This window comes from Scyliorhinus torazame, chromosome 12, assembly GCF_047496885.1.
Source record: "Scyliorhinus torazame isolate Kashiwa2021f chromosome 12, sScyTor2.1, whole genome shotgun sequence".
NCBI lineage: Eukaryota > Metazoa > Chordata > Chondrichthyes > Carcharhiniformes > Scyliorhinidae > Scyliorhinus > Scyliorhinus torazame.
The window spans coordinates 18,216,927-18,240,235 of record NC_092718.1 but is presented as its reverse complement, the minus strand read 5'-3'; the positions used below and the strand labels follow the sequence as shown (position 1 = coordinate 18,240,235).

At 42.9% G+C, this 23,309-nt stretch overlaps 1 protein-coding gene across 5 annotated transcripts in view; it reads right to left on the bottom strand.

The window, feature by feature from the left end:
* The window catches only part of LOC140387408 (D-glucuronyl C5-epimerase-like), a 125,561-nt gene that overhangs the window by 74,117 nt on the left and 28,135 nt on the right, over nt 1-23,309 (bottom strand). For 2 of the 5 annotated variants that reach the window (XM_072470486.1, XM_072470484.1), the window contains exons 2-3: nt 6,013-6,128; nt 5,384-5,478 (exon numbers count right to left, since the gene is read on the bottom strand). The exons of 1 other annotated variant lie outside the window; for it this stretch is intronic. The gene's annotated coding sequence lies outside the window, so the exon portion shown is untranslated. The remainder of the gene's footprint in view (nt 1-5,383; nt 5,479-6,012; nt 6,129-23,309) is intronic. 2 more of the 5 variants (XM_072470487.1, XM_072470485.1) reach the window with 1 other exon arrangement.

Genomic DNA, 23,309 nt, shown 5'->3' with positions numbered 1-23,309 from the left:
AGAGGGAAGGAAGGAAGTAAAGAGTTTTGCTGATATTTTTAATCCACAGGTGAGGTAAATAGATGTTCCTGCTCTCTTTTAGTGGTCTTTTTACCTCTCAGGACAGTAGTTTGGTGTCTGGGTGCAGTTAACTCTTGTTGCAGCACGGTAGCACAAGTGGATAGCACTGTGGCTTCACAGCGCCAGGTTCGATTCCCACTGGGTCACTGTCTGTGCGGACTCTGCACGTTCTCCCGTGTCTGCGTGGGTTTCCTCCGGGTGCTCCGGTTTCCTCCCACTATCCAAAGACGTGCAGGTTAGGTGGATTGGCCATGATAAATTGCCCTTAGTGACCAAAAAGGTTAGGAGGGGTTATTGGGTTACAGGGATAGGGTGGGTTGGTGCAGACTCGATGGGCCGAATGGCCTCCCTCTGCACTGTATGTCCGATATTGCTAGGTTCAGTGCTTAACACGTTTTTAAAAAATCTTCAAAAATTAATACAGGGTAGATGCAGAAAATCAAGAAGTGGTGGAAACAGTCAACTGGTCATGCAACATCCGAGCCAACAAAAGCACGGTTAGAATCATCAGATCAGGGTGGCACGGTGGTTAGCACTGCTGCCTCACGGTGCTGAGGACCCAGGTTTGGTCCCGGCCCCGGGTCACTGTCTGTGTGGAGTTCGCACATTCTTCCCGTGTCTGTGTAGGTGTCACCCCCCCGCCCCCCCACAACCCATAGATGTGCAGGGTAGGTGGATTGGCCCCGCTAAATTGCCCCTTAATTGGAAAAACATTTTAAAAATCAGAATCATCAGATCCATGACCTGATGTGTTTTTATAAATTTCAGAATGATTCTTCATGTTTTCCTCGTGGCCTCCAATTAAAAGTACCCAAGAATATAACCAAAATCTGGAACTCCAATGTATAATCTCATCAGAGCTTTCATTTTGCCAACATGAAAAATTTGCAATATCTCAACATTTCCAACTGTAGGCATGCATCAAGATAAGCAATGCCAAGCATATACTATGAAATCAAAAGGGCAGGATTTCAAGATAGTAATCTTATCTAGGTTCAGATGACATTAAGAAATGTTATAGCTTTATTCTTTTGCTTTATGAAGAAGCCTGAACACCTCAATCAGATTACAGCCTTACAACGTGCTCAGCTGTGAATTTGTTGCTCTACAAATTGTGGGAAGAATTGAGTCCAGCCTTCAGCAAACTGGAATTATGTTTTTTGTTTAAAAGGAGGAATTCGGAGAACAAATTAAACTCTGTAAATAGCAACAGTAAAAGCTATGTGAAGCAGGCATTGAATTCTCTGATCCATCCTGCAGAAAAAACATTATCTTTTGCCATTGCAGGCCTCTGTACTTCAATTCATTACCAGATTGAATTGCTCACTGACATTTCACTCTTTGAACGGACGATCAGTTTCAAAGGTTTTTTTTTTAACCTGAGACAACAGTTCAACCAAGAGGATAATTGTATTGTTTACTTATCAAGTGGTAAAAATTAAAGCAAAACTGTAAATATAGACTTGGAAGAACTGTCCTGCAAATAGCTGTAAAAACCCAAGTCAAAGCAAGTAATTTATAAAACTACAATTTTCTTTGCAGCACATTTACCTTCCAGATATAATGGGATCATCATAAATCAATATCCACAAGATCGAAAAGTACAATTAAACTTGCACTTATCTAATATTGAGGCGAGCAAGGCAGGGAAGTGAGAAAGAACAAAGAATAAACGGTCCTGGGGGTGGAGTCCAGCACACCAAGAACTGCCAGCCAAAGCTCCATGAGCAACAGTGCCACAGGAAGGTAGCAGCTGCTAATGCGAGCACAACACCCGCTCAAGGTCTCAAAGTGTCCAAGTTTGCAGACGACACTAAGATAAGTGGTAAAGCAAAAAGTGCAGAGGATACTGGAAGTCTGCAGAGGGATTTGGATAGGCTAAGTGAATGGGCTAGGGTCTGGCAGATGGAATACAATGTTGACAAATGTGAGGTTATCCATTTTGGTAGGAACAACAGCAAAAGGGATTATTATTTAAATGATAAAATAGTAAAACATGCTGCTGTGCAGAGAGACCTGGGTGTGCTAGTGCATGAGTCGCAAAAAGTTGGTTTTCAGGTGATTAAGAAGGCAAATGGAATTTTGTCCTTCATTGCTAGAGGGATGGAGTTTAAGACTAGGGAGGTTCTGCTGCAATTGTATAAGGTGTTAGTGAGGCCACACCTGGAGTATTGTGTTCAGTTTTGGTCTCCTTACTTGAGAAAGGACGTACTGGCACTGGAGGGTGTGCAGAGGAGATTCACTAGGTTAATCCCAGAGCTGAAGGGGTTGGATTACGAGGAGAGGTTGAGTAGACTGGGACTGTACTCGTTGGAATTTAGAAGGATGAGGGGGGATCTTATAGAAACATATAAGATTATGAAGGGAATAGATAGGATAGATGCGGGCAGGTTGTTTCCACTGGTGGGTGAAAGCAGAACTAGGGGGCATAGCCTCAAAATAAGGGGAAGTAGATTTAGGACTGAGTTTAGGAGGAACTTCTTCACCCAAAGGGTTGAGAATCTATGGAATTCCTTGCCCAGTTAAGCAGTAGAGGCTCCTTCATTAAATGTTTTTAAGATAAAGATAGATAGTTTTTTGAAGAATAAAGGGATTAAGGGTTATGGTGTTCGGGCCGGAAAGTGGAGCTGAGTCCACAAAAGATCAGCCATGATCTCATTGAATGGTGGAGCAGGCTCGAGGGGCCAGATGGCCTACTCCTGCTCCTAGTTCTTATTATGTTCTAAATCGTTGATGGATCCCAGGCCACAGGTGAGTGATGGCAAGTGAGGTCCAGGGGTGGGGTTTATAGATGGGTAGAGGCAGGGTTACTCGTCATGTCCCTGCATTGCAAGCCCCACTGTTGGGTTAAGTTAATACCAGCAGCAGCAGCAGAGGTCCTTAAGTGGGCATTAATTGGCCGCCTAAAGGCCTCAATTTGCAATGAGGTGGAAGGCAGTCTACAGGCCTTTCTGCTATGGACATAATCGTGGTGGAGGCGGGAAGATGGCAGAGTCCCCACTTGCCACCTTCCCATTTGATGAAATATCCCTGCCACCAATCAAGCAATGGGGAGGGCCGAAGATTCTGACCATCATGTCAATACAGTAGGTGACTGAAAACTGTACCATGGCAATGGTTTTGAGAAGGTTTTATTTTATACAGGAATGTAGATTTAAAAGGAGGAATTCCAGATTATGAGGTTGAGGCAGCAATGTTATCATTCCCACCCAGAGCAGAGATAACCCAGGTCGCAAAACACCAAGTAATATCCTGACAGACTGTTCCTGGTTCCCTCTACCTTTTCTGGCATCCGAAGCTCCACTGATCACTCCTTTCCCCATCATAATCCATCTCTACTATAGTGCGGCCTCATGCTTGTATTCATCCTTGTCCCAACACAGCAAGTACATCTGTTGACAGTCACTTCTAGAAGGGACCCATCACTTTCCCATTGATCATTTATATGCACCATTATCCAAAGATGTGCAGATTAGGTGGGTTGGCCTGATAAACTGCCCCCAAGTGTCCAAAGATTGGGTGGGGTTACAGGAATAGGGCTGGAGATTGGGCCAGGGTATGGTGTTGTTTCAAAGGGTCGGTGCAGACTCAATGGGCCAAATGGCCTCCTTCCACACTGCAGGGATTCTATGATTTACAAGCATGGAATCAGTTTCCATATGCATTACAACTTAGGGGCAGCACGGTAGCACAGTGGCTAGCACAATTGCTTCACAGCTCCAGGGTCCCAGGTTCGATTCCGGCTTGGGTCACTGTCTGTGCGGAGTCTGCACATCCTCCCAGTGTGCGCGTGGGTTTCCTCCGGGTGCTCCGGTTTCCTCCCACAGTCCAAAGATGTGCAGGTTAGGTGGATTGGCCATGATAAATTGCCCTTAGTGTCCAAAATTGCCCTTAGTGTTGGGTGGGGTTACTTGGTTATGGGGATAGGGGGGAGGTGTTGACCTTGGGTAGGGTGCTCTTTCGAAGAGCCGGTGCAGACTCGATGGGCCGAATGGCCTCCTTCTGCACTGTAAATTCTATGATTACACACAGCTTTACTCCTCTTCAATTACTGCCAGAAACTCCTGTAATTGTCCAATATTAAACAACCCGCCCAAAAATCCATTCTTCGACTATTCAAAATTCCCTCTCGTTTGTTATCAATCGCACCCATTCTTAGAATCATAGAATGTACAGTGCAGAAGGAGGCCATTTGGCCCATCGAGTCTGCACGGGCTCTTGGAAAGCGCACCCTACATAAGGCCACGCCTCCACCCTGTCTTTGTAACCCAGTAACACCACCTAACATTTTTGGACACTAAGGGGCAATTTAGCATGGCCAATCCACCTAACCCGCACATCTTTCGACTGTGGGAGGAAACCGGAGGCAGACAGAAAATGTACAGGCTACGCACAGACAGTGACCCAAGCGGGAATCGAACCCAGGTCCCTGGTATGGTGATGCAACAGTGCTAACCACTGTGCTACCATTGTTTATGTGCCTTAGACGTGATTTCATTAATCTTTCTGGCTACCCTAGTAGCCAACCGTGATATCCACTTGGAACCAAGGATTTTTTTAAAAACCTCACAATTATCCTCTAAACCCGTACTCATCCCTTCCACTGGTGAAATCTTAAAATCCCAAGGGCAGCACAGTGGCGCAGTGGTAGAACTGCAGTCTCATGGCGCCAAGGTCCCAGGTTCGATCCCAGCTCTGGGTCATTGTCCGTGTGGAGTTTGCACATTCTCCCCGTTTGCATGGGTTTCACCCCCACAACCCAAAGATGTGCAAGGTAGGTGGATTGAACATGCTAAATTGCCCCCTTAATTGGAAAAAATGAATTGGGTACTCTAAATTTATTTTTAAAAATCTTAAAATCCCACCTTCTCTTCCAAAATTCGCACATTTAAAACAGAAAAAAAACTGGAAACAACTCAGCAAGTTGAGCAGCCTCGGTGAAAAACAGCAATCAATGTTTCAGGATTTGACCCTTTGTTAATACTAAACTTGAGGAAAAGACAAAAGCTTGAAACATTATGCATAGATGTTGCGTGATTGCTGAGCATTTCCAACGTTGCACATTCCTTGCATTGGCTTCATTTTGTTTGCATTTTTTTTTAACAAGTCTCTGTGCTACCCCGCCCATCTCCAAATGTCAGCGACCCTAGAACTTTGCAACAATTGCACTCTGCAACAATCCCATCACCTCTGCTCTTCTAATGCCTAATGACTTAAATCCTAATCTTTATGTTCAAATTCTCCTATGGCTTTGCTCCACCTAGCTGAGCAACTGTTCCAAGTCACATATCCATAAATTCCACTGTGCAATAATTTCACATACTAATCTTTTCCCAAAATCCGTGCAGTCTCTTTCTCCAGACTTCAAAATAATTCCTTCTCTTCGGTGACCCCTGTTGTCTTTGGTATATTCAATGGCTGCAGAAATTAGATAGAAATATGAATGAAAATATACTGAGTAGTTATGCTTCGATGAATTAATAATAATAATCTTTATTAGTGTCACAAGTAGGCTTGCATTAACACTGCAATTAAGTTACTGAGAAAATCCCCTTGTCGCCACACAACGGTGCCTGTTCGGGGTTCATGAAGGGAGAATTCAGAATGTCCAATCCACCTAACAAGAACGTTTTGTGGGACTTGTGGGAGGAAACTGGAGCACCCGGAGGAAACCGACACAGACAAGGGAAGAACATGCAGACTCAGCACAGGCAGTGAACCAAGCATGGAATCGAATCTGGCGCTGTGAAGCAACAGTATTAACCCCTGTGCTACCATGCCGCCCATACATTGTATATTAAAGTATCATACTGTAATCTTCAGTGTATAGTTCTCTTAATCCACCATGAATCAACAGTTTATTCTCAAATTACAAGGCAAGTATTTGTAGATGCAATATTTTACCAATCTTTGTTTGCTTTATGCAAGAGACCAAAGGAAACATGAACTCACCTTTTTCACTTCAGTGATAAATCAACTCCATAAATCAAGTTATACTGATGACCTCAAATGCAATATTCATCTTCTATTGCAGAAAAGGATGTCTGAACTTGAGCCTACAGGTAACACTGAAATAAAAAAAATGATAAAATAGTCAAAAACAAGTCTAGATTTTTGCGTTTGACATGTAAATTGGGAAAAGCCTTCATCTTTTGCAGTTCCTTCTTTCCAATAATTGCATAAAACCAAAAAGAATTCCAAGAGTTTCAAGTCAAAATCTCCTCTATTCAACTCTTCACTGATGTGAATGTATTAGTTAATAACAGGATAGATTTTCTTCTGAAAATATCCTTATTACACTAAGTTACTTGGATCGCTTGGTCACTTGGGTCTCCTGGACATTGGTCGCTACATTAACTAGTATTTCTACAGTATCTTTAATGTGGTGAATGGTTCCAAAGTGCAAAAAAGGACCATTATCAAACAATAATTTAACACCAAACCACAGAATATATTAGGACAAGTGACCTAAACCTTGGACAAAGAGGTAGGTTCTGAGAAGTGTCTTAAAGGGCCTGTTCTTGTTCTGTATAGTTCTTTGTTCTTTTGATGAACTCCATAATTAAGAACAAAGAACAGCACAGGAACAGGCCCTTTGACCCTCCAAGCCTATGCTGATCATATTGCCCTAACTAAAAACAAAACCTTCTGCCCTTACTCGGTCCATATCCCTCTATTTCCTCTCTAGTCATTACCAGAATACCACAACATTTATGGCATGAAACACTAGTGCCTATATTTAAAAATAACACAAACTGCAAAGAGTAATTATTTCATAAATTCAGCTGTGCAGTCAATTTGTCAGATCTATAGTCTAGCATGCCCGCTAATTCATCATAATGCAAATTCACATAGTAATTTGATTACAGCCAATACAGAAAACACACAGCAACAGATTGCAAGCCATTTGATACATCATGCGACCACGCAGAAACATATGCATTGGCTTCATATGTTGTTAAATTATGGGGTGGTTATGGGAATTATCTTCTCAATATTAAGGCCATAAATAATAGGCAATGTTAATATGCATTTAAAATTCTTGAAAACACTGTTGCATCTATCCAGCAAAAAACTATTCCCACCGGTAATATAATTGATGAAAACCATGCTAAAACAGAAGTGATATGGGCTGTGCAGTCTTTAACAATTCCCATCCGTTGAAAAGAAAGTTACGGTTGGCAATAACAATAATGGTCATTAAGACAAAGTGTGTTAAATCAAACTACAAATGGAACTCTATCGATCACTTTCACAATGTTTTATTGACAAAGCACTTGGAATAGTTACCAGAAACTTTACTTGTACAATAGCAATTGTTTAATGTAGGGAAACAAAAGATCTCGTGTGCACAGTCAGCTCCCATAAAAAACTAGGCATGAGCAGATAATCTGATCAAAGGTTTGCGATGTAAATATTGGTCAGGTTAATAAAAGTTCTCTTCTTTGCAAACAGGGGCTGGTTTAGCACAATGGGCTAAACAGCTGGCTTGTAATGCAGAACAAGACCAGCAGTGCGGGTTCAATTCCCGTACCGGCCTCCCTGAACAGGCGCCGGAATGTGGCGACTAGGGGCTTTTCACAGTAACTTCATGAAGCCTACTTGTGACAATAAGTTATTATAATAGGGCCATGGATTCTTTTATGTTCACCTGGGGGCCTTGGCTTAACATCTCACCAGAAAGGTGGCACCTGCAACAGTGAAACAATGAGATAGCAATGAAGTGGGACACTTGTACAGTTATTCAACAGCTAGTACATTGTGCGAAAGTAATACGAAAATAATACATGTTAGACAAAATCAGGGAAAACAGCTGCATCATTGCTATGAGAAAATATGTACTTAATCAAATTTTTTACAGAAAGTAGTTTTCAAATAAAATTAATAATTTAGTGTTTAGCTGAAGCAGCTTAAGGAATTCTCCTCTTTCTACTCTTCGTGACAACCTCCCTGTACAAGTTTGCAACCGAATGCTTCACAAGCTCCTCACATTAAAAACATTTAGGGCTGTCATGATATACAGCTATAGAAAATCTCTCTATTTATTCTGTGCACTCTTTCACCAAGGCACAACTGCAGATTATTCCAGAAGCTCACCATGTAGCAGGATCTCTGCCTTCTGGCTAAGATCAAGCGTAGCGCTTCTTGGCCTTTCGGCTATGAGCGTGGGATTAGGTGTAATGCCTGGATCTGGTGTCTCTCTCTTGTGGAGACCATGAATTAGATTCAATTTGAATTGGTCTTTGGAGCAGGCAAGGAGCTGGATTAGGGATTCGCCTCTGTCCGCATTCTGGCTTTGTAACTCTGATAAAGCAGCACGGTAACGAGCTGGTTCACATCAATGCCATTAACCTCCACCATTTATCCAGGCAAAAGATAATCTGGTTTCCTTCAGAATTCATTGGGGGAAAACTGTGACAGCTTCAAAATATGTAGAAACACATTCATTTAATCAGTACCAGAGTTTTGAGATGGATCCCTTTAAAACAAAAACAAGAACATTCTGTTTACAACATAAAAGTATATTTTCCCTCAGGAGGTTTCAGAAATATCAGACTTGCTGAGTGAGAGATAGATCCACGACAGCAGTGCAAAACAAACTTGTAGAAAATATGTATGCAGTTTTTCTCCGCCCAATCTTCATTTCACTGACATCATAGAACAATAATTCTCACACTATGGCGTAAAGGAAAATCCGACTGTTCTGGGACACTGGCATGAGACGTTGCATCAGGACTCTTTTTGCCATCCATTTATCTTTCCTGCTGGCCAGAATCTTTAAATGTATTTGGAGTTGTGAAGCCTCAGCAGTAATGTTGACTTTGGGCTCTCCTAGGCGGCGTAGGATTTTCCATGCCTTTCAGCTTGAGTGCATGAAGTCAATATTCTCCACTGTTTCCTGCCATTTTATGAAGAGTTTATCATCAAGATATTTGAGTACGGTTGCCACATGGGAGGCTTCATTTTCATACAATAACACAGCACAGAAGAGGCCCTTCGGCCCATCGAGTCTGCACCGACGCATGAAAAACACCAGAACTGCCTAGCTAATCCCATTTGCTAGCACTTGGCCGATATGACGGGCCATGTGCTCATCCAGGTACTTTTTAAAGGATGTGAGGCAACCCGCCTCTACCACCCCCCCCAGGCAGTACATTCCAGACCATCACCACCCTCTGGGTAAAAAAACGTTTTACCTCAAACTCCCCCTAAACCTCCTGCCCCTAACCTTGAACTTGCGTCCCCTCATAACTGACCCTTCAACTAAGGGGAATAGCTGCTCCCTATCCACCCTGTCCATGCCCCTCAATCTTGTACACCTCGATCAGGTGGCCCCTCAGACTGCTCCAGCGAAAATAACCCAAGCCTATCCAACTTTTCATAACTTATGTTCCATCCCAGGCAATATCCTGGTGAATTGTCTCTGCACCCCCTCCAGTGCAATCGCATTCTTCCTATAAAGTGGCGACCAGAATTGCACACAGTACTCCAGCTGCGGCCTCACCAATGTTCTATACAATTCCAACATGACCTCCCTGCTTTTGTAATCTATGCCTCGGTAATAAAGGTAAATGTCCCATATGCCTTTTTCACCATCTTATTAACCTGCCCTTCTGCCTTCAGAGATCTGCAGACAAACGCGGCAAGGTCCCTTTGTTCCTCGGAACATCCCAGTGTCAGGCCATTCCTTGTCACATTACTTCTCCTTCCACCTCTCACTTTTCAGGGTAAAATTCCATCTGTCACTCTTCTGCCAATTTGACCATCCCATCTATATCTATTTGTAACCCAAAACACTCAACCTCGCTGTTAACCACCAGCCAATCTTTGTGTCATCCGCAAACTTACAGATCCTATCCCCCCCCCCCCCCACAACTCTGGGGAACAAATATGGTGGCCGATATGAGTGATGTGATTATAATTTTCAGGGAGGGTTGGAATCCGGTTAATGGGGGTTTTTACATAGCTGCTGTAGGCATCCCAGTTTCCATTCTGACGATTCCAGTGTGGTACTGACTTGGAGTTTATGTATTGTCTTCAGGCCAACGTGAATGAGGCTTGGGCTATGTTGTGAGTGGGGGAAGATGGGCAGTAAACCAGTGGTTGACCGTTGCTGTCATGGGTCGTGAAGCAAAGATCAAATAAATAGCCTTTCTTCCACTAATGGAATTGAATGTGCCAGGCTGCTTTGCAGCATACATATGGAGTCCCAGTCCGACAGCTGTTCTTCAGCAGTGTTATTCTTGGGATATCTCCTTCTGTGATGTTGGTTGTTGAGCTCACCAACGTAGATGCTTAGTACATTGTGGGGTGTACCGAGATACTGGGTCGTAGGTCATTTGGTGGCTTGTAGACCTTGTGATGATGAGCCTACCTACTTTGACGCAGATGGAATAAGAGTCATTTGATTTTAGGTTTGTGCATCATTGGGAGGCTTTCCTTAATGAAGGTCACTGTTATCCCTGCTTGCAATGAGTTGATAGCTGGGAATGTAGGTTTGATAGCTGGAGTGGTCTGTGAGGTGGGTTTCTTGCAGGGTATTATGTCCACATTGTTGTCAGCGTTCTTTTACAACTTATTCATGCTTTGTCTAAGATAGACAGTGTACTCTTGTTGCTGATCCGATTTTTCGGCTCGGTTGTCCCCGAGAGAATCCATTTTCCAGTGGGCTTTTGCTGCTTGGACAGAATGCCTGGAGTTTGGTTGCCTTCTTGACAGCATTAGTTCACAGGTTTTCAAGTTAGAAAAACTTGCTCAAGTTAGAAAAACAGGAGGACCACGTGGAGGCCTCCCCCATGCCACACAATCAAACCAAAAAGCATGGAAACTCCTGCAACAACTGTGGCCTAGCAACATTGCGAATGCTGTTGTGTCACAACTCCTAATAAGTCAAAGATAGAATCCAGCTGGAAAGATAATTGGATGGTAAAAACAGCCCTGATGCAGGCTTTCAAGACTATCCCATAGCCAGCAGACTTCTCAAACCCTTGAAATCAAATCAGCCACCTACACACAACTAATAATGGGCTTCATTCCCTCCAAGGATGACCCCTTGCATCAGCCCTCTACAATATGTATGCCTCCCTCATGGCTTTTCCCATAGACTGATGACTTGGATTTCCAGGTTAAAAAACTTCAGGACATTGAGAAAACACTCACTGGAGATCTATGTTCTCTGGAAGCCTACTTCAGAAAATAGAGTCTTCAACCAAATGCTGCCAAGACTGCAGTTTCTGCCTTCCACCTGAAGCAACTCAAAGGCCAGGGAAAAACCTCATGTCCAGATCAGTGCCTGACCACTCGCCCATGACCATCAAAATATCTTGATACCACTCTTGACCACACATTGACCAACGGCAAAACCTGCAGAACACCACAGCCTAGGTCAAGGATCAGCAACCCCAAACTGGTAACTCACCCAAGTGGCGACGTCGCAGGTTTCAACCTTCCATTGAAAATCTGACAACCTTCTACCATTCTGAGCACAGACCAGCGACAATATGGCCATTTTCACCACAGATTGGACATGAGGAACTGAACTGTGACTGAACTGCCCATCCAAGTCAGACCATCACGCACAGACGCAACAGCCTGATGGGTCCGTCACAACCATTCTCACTGTGAGCTGAAGCAGTTGAATGGATTGTTAATCTTGACATTGAACTATAACTGCTTCCCCGGCTGTAGGTGAAAATGTTCACGAATAGTCCTTTGAGTGAGTAAAGAAGCGATTTATTCATTTTCAGAATTCTGGGAGAAAGGCCTTTGACCCGCGCGGTCTGTACCGTACCTTTTCTCGTCTGAGCTGAGGTCGCACTGGGTCAACATACAGAAGGAAAGCGGAATTAGTTTGCATTCGCATTTACATATACCCAATCAATTCTGTTTGCGTCCATTAACCGATGAGTCCATTACATAGATAACAGTTACATATAGCCACGTTGAACATGTCCTTCCTCATCCCTTGCTAGTTCCTTAATTTGGGGCCCCTTTGTCAGTTAGCTAAGTAGCTAACAATACCGACATTGGCCAAGTTTGCTAACGGCTAATTGTCTCTCCGGATGCAGCTTGTGGATCTCTTGTTTTGCACAAAGCTTTAATACTTCAGTAGAGACACTGATAATAACATAGGGTCAAGAACATTGACAGAGTCCATTTTAGATCAGGCGGCATCCATGTTTTATCTTCTGTAGTCCATTCGGAATTCTACCTCTTCACCGGCCATAAATTAATTTAGGAGACAAGTTCTCTCACCTTACTGTCGCTTGACTTTATTATGAAAGGCAACGAAAAATAAAAATTGGCAAGGTGAAAAAACTATATTCACTGCGAGCCAGTTTTGCATGCTGGTGCAAATTCAGCTCTGAAGAATAAAGCATATAATCAAATATAACATGTCACCTTCCCCGTGCTCCTTCAATCCTTGGCCATCTCAACCAGGAAGGAGCTTCGGGAATGAGACAGTTCGAGACAACATCCAATAAGCAACAGCAAGTGCACCAAAGACGCTGAAACAAATCCTAAGCATATTGTTCAGAAGTTAGTAATTTACTTAATTTCCCCTCACGATGGGGTCACAAATTAGCCTTGGGTTAAAAAAACAATCTTTTGAAAATTAAATCTCAACTTTTTAAAGGAAAAAAGATCTGGTTGCATCACAACAGATCGATCGTTTGATTTTTTTTGCAGTAACAGCAAGAACTTCACTCCTTTGACAACTAGATTGTAACACTGTCTGCTCCATTATGTCACTGTCAAATTCGCACTAGTGTGTCTCGGGGCTCAAATGAAATGAGCTTGGGCAGCTTCAATAGAAGTTGCTTCTGGGTTTGAGTCTATGACATATACTCCCCAGATACCAGTAGCAGAGAACTGTTTCATCCCCTAGCATAGACATCTGTATTACAAACGCAAGTTTAACAGCCTTTTCTTTATGTCCTACACAAGTATTGATTATTGGGAAAATGAGGTTGGTGTAGTTATTAAGCTACAGAGTGGGAGAACGCTGAACTAAAACACTCAAGGTATTCCAGAATTAAGTTGTTATTATTATTGACAATTTAATCCCTTTCCCAGTACCACTAAAGTAATAACGTTTCAAAAAAAAAAAAAGAGACAATAGCTCTTTCAACTTTATCACCAGCTATACACATCCGATAAGCAACTGCATCACATAAAAGAGAAGTCAAAGAAAAAAATTGAAATATATTTGCTAACTACTGTGAAGCCCTACAGGTTGACACATTAGATTATAATAGAACTCAAAGTAGTGATTCTGACACCACAGGTGTAAATTAATTGTTAGTGCAATTAAAGTAGTGAATTAACACCCAGTTGTTTTTTGCTTTCCATCAATTTAGTACTGGACCAGTTCTCTAGCAACCAGTCTGTCCCCTCCTCTGGCACATCCTTCCATGCGGATTGGTCCGGATTATTATAGACTGTCGGGGTGGTCTTTTGTGTTTTTCAGTTTAATTTTTCAGAGCCAAGCTGAAACTTTTGAGAGTCTCTCTCCCAGAAATGGGGAATTCTCTCTCAAATCTTAGCTGGAACTCCCTTCAGGTACACAGAGCAGTTTGTGAGTACGCAAAGCCTGAAGCTGGAGCTGGGGGGGGAGCTGGGGGAAGGGGAACTTTCCGGATTCCTCTCTTATTAAAAAGGTACCAGACCACTCAAAGGTCTTACGAAAACTGCTGCTCTGATATTTGGTTTTCCTGAGACAAGTTGTTGCTGAGTTTGCTGAAGGGACCACATCTCAGAAGCCGAGCAGTCCTGATCCATGGGCAAGGCTCAGCAACAAAATTAGAGGGTGGCCCCAGAGGGGATCCCACAGACGGAGAAACCGGTCTGAGTGGTCCAGCCTGAAGATCCAAAACCAACCGACGATTCAACATCTTGCGTTCTGAAGGGAATAACCGCCCACAAAGTCATTAACCCCAGCAGCAAAGATCCTCAAATCTCTCATACCTCCTAATCTCTGTATTTAAAAAAAACTCTTCCTACCCCATTATCGTCTTGTGTGTGTCTTTGGGAGGGGGAGGGGTGGGGGAGAAGATAGGTAAACTAGTAGACCATCGTTCCATTATATGTTAATCTTTTACACCAGTCACGGGTTGAAGATCTATATAAAATACACAAATTATTGGTTAGTTCACTTATGTTGGGACTCTGGGATCTGTGGGGCAGGAACTGACCAGGGTGTCATAACACAAGTCTGCAGTGTAATTTCGATATGTTAAGTGACTGAGTCCACATGTATTAATGTGGACAAGGGCAGTGTTACGCATTTAGATTTGGCCATGGTAAACTTTAGACATGATCACACTGTGCTTGGATGACTAAGTCGGTAATTTTTGAAAGAAAATACTTCCAATCCCTGGAAACTGTCCTGATAACTAAAAGCAAGATATAATTTAACTTACACTCATTTGTGCTTTCTCGATGATTTAGATATTTCCTGTTATGTAGGGAATCCAAAACTGGAAACAGCACGTCAAGTGTAGCCATTACAAGAAAGAAAGCCCAGGATCATAGCTGATTAAACCATTGAAAAAGTCCACGAGCAATGTGAAAAACCAATAGAGAAGGCAAATGGAATCATGGATTCTGTAGTTTTATATTTTTCTCCAGCCAGGGGCGGCACGGTGGCACAGTGGTTAGCACTGCTGCCTCACAGCTCCAGAGACCCGGCTTCAATTCCGGCCTTGGGTTACTGTGTAGTGTTTGCACTTTCTCCCAGTGTCTGCATGGGTTTCCTCCGGGTGCTCCGGTTTCCTCCCACAGTTCAAAGATGTGGTTAGGTGAATTGGCCATGCTAAATTGCTAAAGGGTAGGTTGGGTTACTGGGATATGGAGATAGGGTGGAGGCATCGGCTTAAGTAGGGTGCTCTTTCCAAGGACTGGTGCAGACTCAATGGGCCGAATGGCCTCCTTCTGCACTGTAAATTCTATGATTCTATGAATAAGCTTATGCTGCACGAGTCCTTGAGGTCGCACATTTACAAAATAAATATTTTGCAGGGAAAGTGCAATAAGGAAGAGAAAACAGCAAATATTAGTATATCAGTCCAATTGAACATCCATCATGATCAAATAATTTCTACCAGAAATAAATATATTCTTATTGCTCAGACAGCCTGTGCAGCAGCAGATAATACAAAAGATAGACCCAAATTACAGAGCAGAATGTACAAGTCATTTAACCATACAAGTGGCAATATCATTTATATTGCAAAAGAGAAATGTCACAATGTAAAGGTGTAATGGGCAGTACAACTGGAATATTGAATAGATTAGTGCTGTAAAAACATTGCATGAAAACTTATATACAGCTTCATTCCCCACCTGCATCGAACTAATGGTTTTTTTCACTATAATCAAGTAAATGAAAAGCAGCAAGATATCCTTTGTACTCAAATGACTACTACAATGCACAGCAACGTTTTCTTCCTGCCCCTTCCCTAATTTATGTGCAGCCACCTTATTGGTTGTTCAACTTAATGAACAAAGCCAGCTTTAATAATTCAGATGTAACTAGGCAAAGACGATATGCTTGTCAGAAGCTTTCTGCTAGCAAGTCAGTAAATGGTGCAGCTTCACTTAGGCTTTGCATGAATTTAAATGTTCACAGATCCTCTTTTCAGTGCTCTTTTGGCAACATTAAGCTGCTTAAATAAGTTTCAAACACAATTTTCTTAGATAAATCCATCAGTACCCATTGTCAGCAAATTCCACGAACCACACATTTTAAGCAATAAAAAGGTGAATAAATCAGAATCAAAACAAAAATGCGCGCAAATATGTAAGCCTTCTCTCTTCAAACAGTCCCCCCTCCCACTTTTCTAGGCTTCAATACACGTGTTGTTTTAACACTGTCATTGGGTCAAAATCGTGGAACTCTCTCCCTAACCGCACTGTGGGGTAGCTACACCACATAGCCTGCAGTGGTTCAAGAAGGCTGTTTCCCTCCACATTCTCAAGGACATTTAGGGATGGGTAATAAATGCTGGCTCAGCCAACAAAGCCCACAACCCTTGAATTATTAAAAACTGTTCTGATACAATCAGAAATGTATCTGCTATTGGAACCAAGTATTTATTGGTTCCGCTATTGAAACCAAGTATTTTACTGGTAAAGAAAAAATGGTATCCAATGCAGAAGTTGACATATAATTGGAACTTTCTGGCAAATCTATTTCTTTTAGTTGACAATAGAATCACTCAAACGAGAAATCTGACAAAAAAGATCCTATTTATTTTGTACGCAGACTGGTGCCGTCCTTCCCACATCTCCCGCTGAAGGGGAGGCAGGACAGGGTAGTGTCTAGGGGAGAGGGTAGAGTCTCAGACGTCTACAAGGAGCTAATGGGAGCTGCGGATACGCAGATCGAGGACCTGAAGCTTAAGTGGGAAGGAGATGGAGGACGGGTCTGGGCAGAGTAGAGTAGAGTAGGGGGATATTGAGGCAGGTCCTTGCGTGAACAGAGCCGTGATTTGCACTATGTTTAATTTGTGTCTTGACTTTTTTTTTTTGTACTGTACAATGTCACTTTTTCTATACGCCTAAAATACCTTAATAAAATTGTTTGATTAAAAAAAAGATCCTTTTTAAGTGGGAAACTTAGTATGCAGAACAATTTTCCATATATCTAGCCAAATGTTAAAGAGGAAAACGAGAAATTAACTATCCCAAACAGACTATATTAACAATATGACTTGGGTATTAAAGTGTAGGCAACCTTTATGAGTAAAGTTTTGCTTTTCAAAAACAGTACTTATCCAATTCTTCCCATGCCTTCCTTTTCTGGACTGTAAAATCATTTGACTGTATGGGTTTTTAAATGCAAAGTCATCAATTTTCTATGGATTAGAGCAAAGCATCAGATCAAAACTTCATGTTTTATGCTTTTCTCTCCCCTTGCCCACCCGCCTTGTGTTTATCCCATATTTGCATTTTACAGTCTCGCAGAATACAGAAGCATTACCAAGAAGCGTGCCTTCATTTGCAGATTTTTGATTAACAAGGGGGTGAAAGGTTATCGGGGAAGTGGCGGGGGAGACTCAAGTAGTCTACTCCTAATGTATAATCACATAAGCAAATTAAAAAAGAAATTGATAAGATTTTAGGGATTGTATTCCTGCACATTTGAATCTTAGAAAGTAGTCACAGTGGGAAGAGGGCACATTCCTCTGCCACACTGTTAACGCAACACTATTACAATTACGCAGCTGTTCCTCGAGGTTTTTCCGTGCTTGGCTGATGCTCTGAAACTAGAAAACTGAAAAAAATTATGAGCCCCCATCTCACTGAGGAGATGTTAGGCCAATCCACGTCCCAACAACCTGCTCTGAAAACACTGCTCACATTTTGACAGCTGCAACAAATTCCTGCAGAGCAGCTGACACAATCCAAAACATTTAGAAACAATCAATAACATTTTAAATAAAACAACCCACAACATTCTAAAAAATAAAATCTATTCCTCCTATTGCTCAATATTAATGGATCCTCTTAAAAGAAATTCCAGCATCCAGATCTTCACCAAAATTTAAATCAGTCCATCCTGGACCATATTCTATCTGTATACCAAATTTCTTTGGAGATATATGATTTACAGACACACTTGTCAAATAGCCCAACAGGGGCTAAAACCCTGGGCGCGATTCTCCACTCCCACGCCGGTTGGGAGAATCGCCTGGGCCGCCGAAATTTCCGGGGACGCCGGTCCGACGCCCTCCCGCGATTCTCCCGAGCAGCGGGAACGGGCCAGTCGAGTTTCGCGGGCCGCAGGCCGGAGAATCGCCGGAGATACCCAAAATGGCGATTCTCCGGCACCCCCGCGATTCTGAGGCCCGGATGGGCCGAGCGGCCAGGCCAAAACGGCGGGTTCCCCCCAGCGCCGTCCACACCTGGTAGCTACAGTTGTGGGCGGTGCATGAACGCTGGGGGGGGCCCTGCACCGGGCTTCACCTTGAATGTGGGGTGGCCCACGATCGGTGCCCACCGATCGTCGGGCCGTCCTCTCTGAAGGAGGACCTCCTTCCTTCCGCGGCCCCGCAAGATCTGTTCCCCCATCTTCTTGCGGGGCGGATTTGGACAGGACGGCAACCACGCATGCGCGGGTTGGCGCCGGCCAACCCGCGCATGCGCGGATGACGTCCGTTATGCGGCGCCGGCCGCGTCATCTATTCAGCGCCGCTTTTACGCGGGCGACAAGGCCTGGCGCGGGTAGATGACGCGGCCCCGATACTGGCCCATTGTCAGGGCCTGAATCGGTCGGGACCGGGGCAGTTCCACGCCATCGTGAACCTCAACAGCGTTCACGACGGCGCGGCCACTTCAGCGTAGGAGTGGAGAATCGCGCCCAATACCTTCATCCACGTTCAGTGGTGTGGTGGAGATGATAAACCCAAGGCCAGCTTCAAGTCAGTCATGATTTTCTCAATTGATGTCAAGTCAAGGATATTGAAATTGTACCATCCTTTGATAATTCTTATTGTGCTCCATTGTACAGGCTACACTTTTGTCCTGCCTAGGTTGAGAAGATTAAATTGCAAGAGAGCAATATAGAAAATAGGAAAAATAAGACTGGCAACTACTGGCGACTCTTATTCCAAGTAGATTCTTCCCTAGACCCTGTCTCAAAGATTGATTCTGAAACAATAATCAAACCATAATAAATTTAATTTTCAACTTAAATTCAAAAATGAAGAACTAAAATTTCTCTACTGAAGGATTTTTAAAAAATGGATTTGATCAAATGTTGCTAACTTATGTAACTATGGCAATGAGAAGTAAAGATTCTTGCAATCAACATGTTACAACTTCCAAGCTGTTTCACTTTATGACATCAAGGCCTAGAACATATAGCTACCTCACTTCATCAACTCTTTTGGTAGAAAGCAACCAGCGGGCGTTAACTGTATTCCTGCCTCCTTGATGTTTCCTGGGGTGAGGCCTATTGGGGAAAATTGCACTACCCCATTTGTTGGCAGGTGTATGTTAACAAACTGTAAATGAGGGAAGATTGCCTTCATAATAACTGTATCATCTGCACATTTAAAATGCTGGTTGCCTGGGCTACTATTAACCCTGAAGAGTCGAGTATTCAGAGATGACTGCCTTTGTTCAAAAAATGGATAAGAAACCTATGCAAGCACTTTGAGCACAGCCATGCACAATAGCCCATTACGCAATTTAAAAAAAATTTTTTTACAAAGTAGGATATTTTTGGTTTCAAACAGGCAGCTTCCTAACCACTTTCTTCTCCTGCGGCAGCAAGCCAGGTAGCAGAAGGGATGCTTGAAAACAATTTGCAAGAAATTCCAGTGTTGGAAAACAAAGGGTCAGGCAAATGGGGTCGCATACAGAGCTTAGGCTCAGTCAGAAACGTGGAGAATACAGAGAGTAAAATACCAATGGTCCTGGGCCAAAATGCACTGACACTGGTTCAATAGTAATCTTAACCTTACTAATGTACAAAAAGCCCAACTTCAGCCCTTTTATTCAACTCAATAATATTAATCACTTTTGCAAAATCTTTGAATTGGTGACACCCCCATGGTGAATGCCATAATATTAACTACTGCTGTTCTTGATTCTTCCATGGGATGGTGCTATTAACTGTTATTCTTGATTGCTCCATCTTGATGCTGCAAACTCCCACAACAAACAAACAAACTAAAACACGTGACATTTCCTTTGGCCAATGATGCATAAAGCCACATGAAATTATAATTTTCTTTTTTTTTATAAACAGAGTAGCCACATGGCATTTTGGTAGCTTAAAGGAAAATTCTCATTTAAAACATTTTTCTACAGTATTTGGTGGAGATATTAGTCGATCTTCCAGATAATTTCTCTTGTTTCTATCTCAATTCCTATTTTGTTGTCTCTGTAATGTTTTGTTTTTGAAAAGAATATTGTTTTTGGAACTTGTGTAACATCAACATAGTAGTACTCTCTGCTCAGGAGGGCACCAAAGGTTCAAAGACAGAGTGTAGGAATGAACTTGGACGTACATTAAGTAACTGAAGAGGCGAAAATGTTTCCCCCATGAAAGACATCAGCGACCAGCTGTATTTTTACAACATTTTGATAATTTTCCTAAGTATTTTTCTACCTACGAGCACAAACACAAACGGGAGGTTTTGGCATAATATTGTCACTGGACTAGTAATCATAAAATTTTAATTCAATTTTTAAAATCTGGACTAAAATTTTAATTAAACCATTGTTTAAAAATTCATCTGGTTTATCTGCGGTCCTTACCTGGTCTGGCCTACATGTGACCCCAGATCCACAGCAATGTGGTTGACTCTCAAATGCCCTCTGAAATGGCCTAGTAAGTTATTAACTTACAGCTGACACTAAACGAAAAGACTAAGCTGCTGTACCTGTCCTGCGACAGCACATTAAGTACACATCAAAAGTCCATAAGGCTGTCGCATTCTGGAGTAGCATCTCCCAGGAGTAAACAGTGCTGAGTAAAACAAGCTATTGTTGCTATTGCCCGCCACAACAACCTAAATGTGTGAGGTTTGATTTTGCATTCTCACAATGAAAATGGCACAAAGGAACTGGCAGAGGTAGGTATGTGCATTTCCCTCACTTTTTGTGAACCTGATTGAGGTGAGATCAAGAGGATCAAGCAGGCTCCTCTTTCGCATTAAAGATAAGCAAACATAGCGTGTGTCGTGAAGGTCGGCCAGTGTGGGTCGCGAAGATCGTCCGGTTGGCAAAAGTGGGTCCGAGGAGAAAAAAAATTTGAAAAACACTGCTCTAAATAATCATGTCTTGACCAACCACTACAGTCTATTTAGATTGAAGCACTTTCATGGAGAAACTCTGCCTCTCACCAAAAATGCTAAATTTACTAATTGCGAGTGGCCTATATTTGCTGTTCCAACAGAAAGTTCATGTGTGCAGAAGATTTTGGTTGTGATTAATTATATGGCATGCCTTACAAAAATTCTCCAAGTTTGTTAACATTTCCCAGTGTAGGCACTGCTCCATGCACTCTAAACTTTGCTAGATTACTGTTAATAGCAGTATTCAGAATGCCAATTACTTAAATCTTGACTCACTCTCATTCTGATCATTTTACGAAAATGCCATGTTTTCAGTTATAATGCATCTTTACCCATGGATGCATATATCATGAATGGTGACATATCAAATTATTTATTGAAAATAAAGTCATGCCTCAAAAGTGCTGTATTTTGTATTCACCCTCACTACTGAATGAGGAAAACATGTGATTCAAATGCATTGTAATCATATTTATATAATAATTGGATGTTAACACTGATCCATGTACTTCAGGGCAATTTATACCAAATGAATATTTCAATGGTTTGGTTTTAATCTGTACGGAAATGAGCTACACAGCTTTTATTAGAGTGCAAGAATGTGTGGAGACCACTTTTGTGTTCTCTATTTCGGTCAGTGAATAAATGGGTCATTTCATACTTTTTCCTAATATGGAACACAAGATTTACAATCTTAGAATACATAATTAACAATTGCTCGGAATCTTGCTAAAATGCACTTTTGTTCAATTTGTATCTAATGAAACAGTAGAAGGTAATGAAGTGAATCTTAGAAATGAGCCATAGTCTAATGGCTTCAATCGTTCTATCGATTGAAAAATGAGCAACATAATGTGCATATAAACTGCAAGACTGCTGGTGAATCAAACCAAATAGTCAGTGGTCTCCAAATTGAAACTTTATCCAAAACAAAAGGGCAGGAATTTTCAAAAAAAAAGTGACAGTGTCATTTGTCAGCGAGAAAACGGGTGCAATTCCTGCCAGCTTCAGCAGCATGACCCGACTGCCATTTCAGGCACTTCATTAAATGTTTTCCCCCATGTGAAAAAAGGCACGAGGCATCTGATTTTCCTGGTCCATGAGTCATCTGAGCGCTTCATGAACGGGGAGCTGCATTTAAATGACTTCACAGCACTTGCTCTCATTCAAGTCAGAAAGGCGGCAAGTGAGGAAGCCAACTCCTCGATTTACAGAGGGAGCCCGTACCCGTACGCTGGATGGCGTGCAGGAAAGGTGGGCTACAATATACTCTCGGACTGGCAGGGCACCATCTAGCCTAGAAAGATTACGAATCCTGCCTGGGAGACGGTCGCAGCACTGTGCCAGCAACCTGACCAAGAGACGGGTGTGCAGTGCAGAAAAAAGGTGACCAACTCTAATCACAGCCAGGCCAAGTGCTCCCAGTCTCCTCTCTGCACTGTACCCTTCCATCACCTTCCTGGAACGTCACCTCGATCCCAGTGCCACCTGAGAGTAGGCCAGTGCCTCTAGGTGCCGTTCCTCCAGAAGACACCTGCTAAGGGCATCTTAGGCAACAGGGTGAGGAAGATACCAGGCTACCTTGGCCTTTCATGGGCATCCTGGGAACACATATAGACGTCGTGGAGGGTACGGAAGTCAAAGGTATGGTAGGTGCACGGTGTGGGCACAGGTGAAGTTAAACAGTTAGTTGGGAGGGCATATCACTTGTTAAATCCGCACATCATTGTTCTTCACCACCTTAAAGCTTCACATTGCTTAACCCTACTCCCAGTGGCATAGCGCATGCCCCAATCAGGACAGTTGTTCTCACTGACCCTCAATGTCTGCCACTCCGTTAGACCCATTCAGTAGGACTCAAGCATGATTCAGTGAAACCTAGACCCCGACCCTAATACCCCTATAGAGCAAATGGACAAAGGAATGTAGGACAAAACCTCACTCGGACATGAGCCGGGGAGGCAGCGTGCTGGCAACAGAGACAGGAATCAGACATAAGCAGTAGGAGCAGCAGAGACAAATCTTCACTGCAAGTCATCGCCACCCTCCTGCATTGACTGGGCAGCAGGTACTCAAGGAATCCCAAGATCCAGAACCCTGATGATTAAGATCTCAGCAACCTTCATACCCTGGTCGCAGAGGGGTCACAATGTCATGTTGGGGCGGTGTGTGTGTGTATGTGTGTAGGGGGGGGGGGGGGTTGGAGGAGAGATAATGCCATCAGACAACATGCTAGTTCTACTCCATAAAGTGGGAGGAAATGAGGGCATCGCAAGCCCTCCTGCCCATGCCTGGCCTCCATTCTCCGGACCCTCAATGATCTCTTCCTTGACTCCCTCTTGAATGTCCTCCACATCAAAGGGCATGTACCCACTGGGAGAACAGTGAGTTCTCCCAGTGAGCCAGAGAGAAGACAGAGCCAGGAGTGAGACACAGCTA